Genomic DNA, 6,231 nt, shown 5'->3' with positions numbered 1-6,231 from the left:
TTAGTTGCATTAGCCATATTTCAAGTGTTCAATAACCACATGTGGTTAGTGTATACTGTATTGGACAGCACAGCACAGTATTTCCAGGAAATATCATTTAATACATTTTAAGGTTTATAAAGTGAGCATTAAACAAGAGTACACCTAGTGATGAGTGTTACTCTTCTTGCCCAAAACACCGCTGGCTTTAAAGACCCTAGCAACACATTTGAAATGGTGTTTCAGTTACCAGCAATCAAAGGCATCCGAACTGATAGTGCAGTTGTTCTGCACTATCAGTTACTATGATTGAATAATATGAGAGCTCAGTTTAGACTGGGATTTGGAAGAAGTGACATTTAGGTTGCCACCAGGAAGACAAGTAAAATTTGGCTAAGTAAAGGTAATAGGGGAGTGTGTACCAGACAGAGGGGACAGCGTGCTGGGGAAGAGCATTGTGAACCGGCAAGAAGGCCATATCACTGGAACGTAAAAATTGTTGGGGAGAGTAGCATGAGCTGAGTCTGAAGACATAAGAAGTAGTCAGATCATGCCCAGATTTATCCATGTAAAGCAAAACTGGTGCGTTGCCTCGCTTCCAATGTAAGTGTAGACGTCACAGTTAGGAAAAATAAAACATTTGCACTCTGAGGTAAACCGAAAAAAAAAAAAAGTCAGTGTCACACTATAAGTCTCCAAAATGAATGAAACCTTCAGCGTTTCCCACATGTTACTGACTTCCTAAAAAAAACCGATTCAATCGCTGACTTTTGGGACTTCCTGGGGGCGCAGTGGTTAAGAATCCACCTGCCAACGCAGGGGACACAGGTTCAAGCCCTGGTCTGGGAAGATTCCACATGACTCGGAGCAACTAAGCCCGTGCGCCACAACTACTGAGCCTGCGTGCCACAACTACTGAAGCCCGCGCACCTAGAGCTCGTGCTCTGCAACAAGAGGAGCCACTACAATGAGAAGCTCACCCATGGCATGGAAGAGTAGCCCCTGCTCGCTGCAACTAGAGAAAGTCCGTGTGCAACAACGAAGACCCAGCGCAGCCAAAAATAAATAAATGAATAAATAAATAAATTTATTAAAAAGAATCGTTGACTTTTGCAATGCTGACTTTGCAAGTCTAAAGATATGCAAAAATTTGGAGAAATATGGCAATCATATGAAAGAATTGCTCTTTTTCAGTCATGAATCAGCTAACTATAAACCTTATAACCTTGGGCGGGGGGAGGGGTGTCTGAGGAACCAGTCCTTCTAAAGCTTTAACTCACTTGTAAACTTTTGCAAGCAGTTTTTCTAAGGAAACTTTTTTTCTAATGCTTTTGTCTCTGAGACTTCTTTTGACATAAGGTATGTTAAGGAGTTCGGATTTTATCTTAGGTGCAATGTAACTGAAAAGTTTGAAGTGATGTATTGCAATATATGTATCAATGAATATGTGTGTACAAACTAGAGAATTGGTTTTGTGGTTTTAAAAGATTGTCCTGGTTACATTGTGGAGAATGGATTGGAGAGTATTTGAAAGGATGTGGGCAGAATACTTAGGAAACTACTGAGTGACACATGATAAATAGCTAGGAATAGGTTTAAGGTGGTAGAAGTGGAGAGAGATATATAATATATCTCCATTTCTCTCCACTTCCACTACCTGAAATATACATATATCCTGAAATATATATATGTATATATATATGTGTATATATGTATTTATATAGCGAATCACCAGGACTTGCTAAACTGGATACAAGGGTCATTGAAAAAGTAGTGTCAGGAAGGATGTTCAGGTTTCTGGCATGGACGACTGCGTGAATGAAGTGTCATTTTCCAAGATAGAAATGATTAGTGGAGGAGTACATTTGGGCAAGGGTAGATCACTGGTTGGGTTTCAGGTATGTTGCTTGCCCTGTCTCTGACATCTCTGAGACAGATATCAGACAGGCAGTTGAATATACAGCTTTGGAGCCTAGTAGACAGTTCCGGAGCTGGAGAAATAAGTCCGAAAACTGCTAGTATATAGATGAAGTTTAAAATTATGGGGTAGGATTAGGTAAACTCAAGAAAGAATGTAGAATGACAAGAGAAGGGCCCAGGACAAAGCTCTGTGGAATTTTAGCATACAGCAGGCAGGTAGGGGAGGAGGTTCTGTAAGGAATCAAAAGACTAGAAGGAGAGAAAATCCTGTGGCAACAGTTGGGACTTAAACTGTAACTTGACACAGATAGCTACAGGCAGCTTTTTGTTTTTCCCTAACTGTAGCAGACATGCGTGAAATTAGATGTTTTTAAGCTGCAGATCTAGTTTTGGAGTGAGTACAGAGATTTTCCTTCAGCTGACATGATTGTGCAATGTCCGTTCACAAACACCGTGCTCCATGTTGGGCCTGAGTGCACCAGATCAAGGTAAAGCAATTAGTGTACTTGGTCAGTGTGGGTTTTGTTGAGTACATATTCCAACTAGATTGCTAAGATTCTTCAGCTTTCTGTTGTTGATTCTGTGGTTGGTTGTAGTATTGGTAAATACATATATTTAGCCAGTCTGAAGAATGAGCTATTTTACATGTTGATCAAATATGCTAACTATTAAAATATTTGATCTTAACAAAGAATATTTGAGATCTTAAATTAGATATCTTTTAAATAGTGGGACACAAAGGGATATATTTTAAGTAGTTCGTATACATTATTAAGAAAGAATAAGAATTGTATTTGTTTGCTAGGGTTGCCACGAGAAAGTACCACAGACTGGGTGACTTAAACAACAGAAATTTATTTTGGTTAAAACTCCACACTTCCAAGGGAGGGGGCACGGGTTCGATCCCTGCTCGGGGGACTAGCATCCCACATGCTACCCGTCTCGGCCAAAAAAAAGAGAGAGAGAAGTTGCAACCACGGGTCTGTATATCAGGTACGCTGGGTGTTGGACATTTCCCACTTGGTCTGGGAATTCCCAAGACAAGAAATTAGCACAGGAATTATCCCTAAGTGTGTGGTATCTCTGGCATGTTTGGGCAAGTTACTTAATATTTTTGATTGATTGGTCCTTACTTCCCCTAGTGGGAATTAAATAATGGTAACTAAGAGGTATTGAATGTTTACTTGTGTCAGCACTTTACCTGTCAAAACTCATTTAATCTTCAGAACAGCCCTATGACATGGGTACAGTAATCTGCCAATGGTGCGAGGCCATGGGGGGTGGTCATATCTGTCTCCTGGGATCGGTGTGGAAATAAGATGAGGTGTAAAGTGTTAGGCCAATACTCATGTGACTTTACTTTGGAAACTGCAACCAACTCTCCATCCCTTGGAGTTTGCTCACTTCAGATAGGACACACACTCTCAAACTCTTGACTTCCTCTCTTTCTGGTTGTCCCCAAAGGTAGGAAGCACAAGATCCCTTCTTATTTTAAGGATTTTATTATTGAGGCTTGTTGAAGGAAGGAAAGAAGATGGACTTTAAGGTGGCTTTGAAAGATGGGTAGGATTTGAGTAGGCAGAATGTGGGAAGCGTTTCAAGCAAAATCTTAATGGCAAGAATGACACTCTTTAAAGACCAGTGACAAGTGAATACATCCCAGCATTAAAACTTACCAATTCTTCAACATCCATCATGTGTCTGTCGACAAATATTCAATTAGCAATCAAGTTAAGAAGAAGAAAGAGAATTTTATTTAAACCAAACTGGGGATTATAACCCACGAGACAGACTCTCAGAAGCTCTGAGAACTGTTCCACCTGTTAGAAGTCGAAGGCACAGTTATATAGCAATACGTTTTCGAGACAAATACATCAAAATGATACATTGATATTTTACCTAAAGTTCACCAAAGGTACATAGTCCAGGTAAACATGTACAAATCGAGCGGTTAAATCACTATGACCGCCTACAGAGTTGGGGAGAAATGTGAATCTTCTGAGAAGTTATGTTGCTAGCATCAGAAGAAAGAAAAAAAATTGATGTTTAGTGTCGAGTAGGCATTCCCATCTTTGAGGAGCTCTGGTTAACGTGTAATGCAGATGTGCACTGCACATTAGGGAGGGAGGGAGGAGGCCCAAACGGACAGAAAGAATTTGATGTTTAAATGTTCTCATCCTGCCTTAAAATATACATTTTATTTTATCGTGTCCCATCTCCTCCAGGAAACCTTCCTTGTTAATATCATTCAAGAATCTGTTGCCTGTTTGTCTTATTGTCTCCAAAAATAGCTTGGCATTGAACTATATTCAGTTTGGAAGACAGTATATATCACAGTATACTTATTTATTTATTTTTTTTACATTTTTAAAAATTGAAGTATAGTTGATTTACAATGTTGTGCTAATTTCTGCTGTACACCTAGAGGGGTGGGATAGGGAGGGTGGGAGGGAGGCGCAAGAGGGAGGGGATATGGGGATACATGTATACATATAGCTGATTCACTTTGTTATACAGCAGAAACTAACACAACATTGTAAAGCAGTTATACTCCAATAAAGATATAAAAAAAAATTTCTTCTGTACAGCAAAGTGATTCAGTTATACATATATATACATTTTAAAAAAATATTCTTTTCCATTATGGTTTATCACAGGATATTGAATATAGTTCCCTGTGCTGTACAGTAGGACCTTGTTGTTTATCCATTCCATATATAATAGCTTACATCTGCTAACCTCAGCCTCCCACACTGTCCCTCCCCCGACCCCCTCCCCCTTGGCAACCACCAGTCTGTTCTCTATGTTCGTATATCACAGTATATTTAAAATACCTATTTTTTAAAAGTAAATAATCTCAAATTTTTATTGTCTTCATAATAAAACAAAATAAACTCAGCACTGGATCACTTGGCCCTTTCTTTTTTTATCTCCTCCCAGCGCAAAGTGCTTATTACACCTCTTGATAGCCAGCATTCTCCTAGATCTGCAGTTGGGCTCAATGCATTCAAGCCTCAGTGCAATCGTCTTTGTAGTTTTAGCCTTTTTCTGGAAAATCGACTTAGTCTGGCCACCATAGCCACTCTGCTTCCTGTCATAATGCCGCTTTCCCTAGGCATACAGAGAGTCCTTGCCCTTCTTATACTGTGTGACTTTGTGCAGTTGGTGCCTGCCACACTTCTTGCAGAAAGTCCGGTCGGTTTTAGGAACGTTCACCATGTTTGCAAGACTGCTATCAGCACGGAAAGAAGCTAAAATATCCTTTTTTTTTTTTGGATTTTTAAAAAAATATTTATTTTATTTATTATTATTTACTTTTGGCTGCGTTGGGACTTCGTTGCTGCGCGCGGGCTTTCTCTAGATGCGGCGAGCAGGGGCTACTCTTCGTTGCGGTGCGCGGGCTTCTCATTGCGGTGCCTTCTCTTGTTGCAGAGCATGGGCTCTAGGTGCGCGGGCTTCAGTAGTTGTGGCACGAGGGCTCAGTAGTTGTGACTCACGGGCTCTAGAGCGCAGGCTCGGTAGTTGTGGTGCACGCACTTAGTTGCTCTGTGGCATGTGGGATCTTCCCGGACCAGGGCTTGAACCTGTGTCCCCTGCATTGGCAGGCGGATTCTTAACCACTGCACCACCAGGGAAGCCCTAAAATACCTATTTTTTAAAAAATATTTTATTTATTTATTTGGTTGTGCTGGGTCTCAGTTGTGGCAGGCAGGTTCCTTAGTTGAGGCCCGCCTGCTCCTTAGTTGTGGCATGCATGTGGGATCTAGTTCCCTGACCAAGGATCGAACCTGGGCCCCCTGCATTGGGAGCTCGGAGTCTTAACCACTGCACCACCAGGGAAGTCCCTAAAATACCTGTTTTGAATGCAGTCTTTTCTCCCCTCTGACTTTCCTCAAGGCCAGAATATTTTTCGAATACTCCCCCCTCACAGTGTAAGGAGCCTAGAATTCTCAATATATAAATAGATTTTGAATTGCTTGATAAAAGCCACAGTTGGAAGCACAGCAAAGGATATTGCTTCCAAAAGCAAACGTACACAAGGAATTTGCATACTATTGCTTTGTGTAGATGAAGCTTTCTGCTTGAGTGTTTAAATATTTTGAAGATATTCTCAGAACTTTGAAAAGTGAAGATTGTTCTTCTCATTCATCCCTAAAAATCGTGAGAAGCATTTCAAATTCAAGGAAAGATGGATTATTTTGACTGAGTTATCTTAGATTTTGTATATTAAAAGATGTCTGTTTATAAAATGAGTTTAGAACAGTTTAAAAATACTTTTACCTGATTCTTTGTCCAGATTTATGTATGTGGTAAACATACCACTATATTCTG

The 6,231-nt window shown here is 40.3% G+C and overlaps 1 pseudogene; it reads right to left on the bottom strand.

Annotated features, from left to right (window-relative positions):
- Positions 1–4,794: 4,794 nt before the first annotated feature.
- Positions 4,795–5,913, bottom strand: LOC118899539 (annotated as a pseudogene).
- Positions 5,914–6,231: the final 318 nt, after the last annotated feature.

This window comes from Balaenoptera musculus, chromosome 8 (assembly GCF_009873245.2).
Source record: "Balaenoptera musculus isolate JJ_BM4_2016_0621 chromosome 8, mBalMus1.pri.v3, whole genome shotgun sequence".
Classification (NCBI taxonomy): domain Eukaryota; kingdom Metazoa; phylum Chordata; class Mammalia; order Artiodactyla; family Balaenopteridae; genus Balaenoptera; species Balaenoptera musculus.
This window is presented reverse-complemented; position numbering and strand designations above follow the sequence as displayed.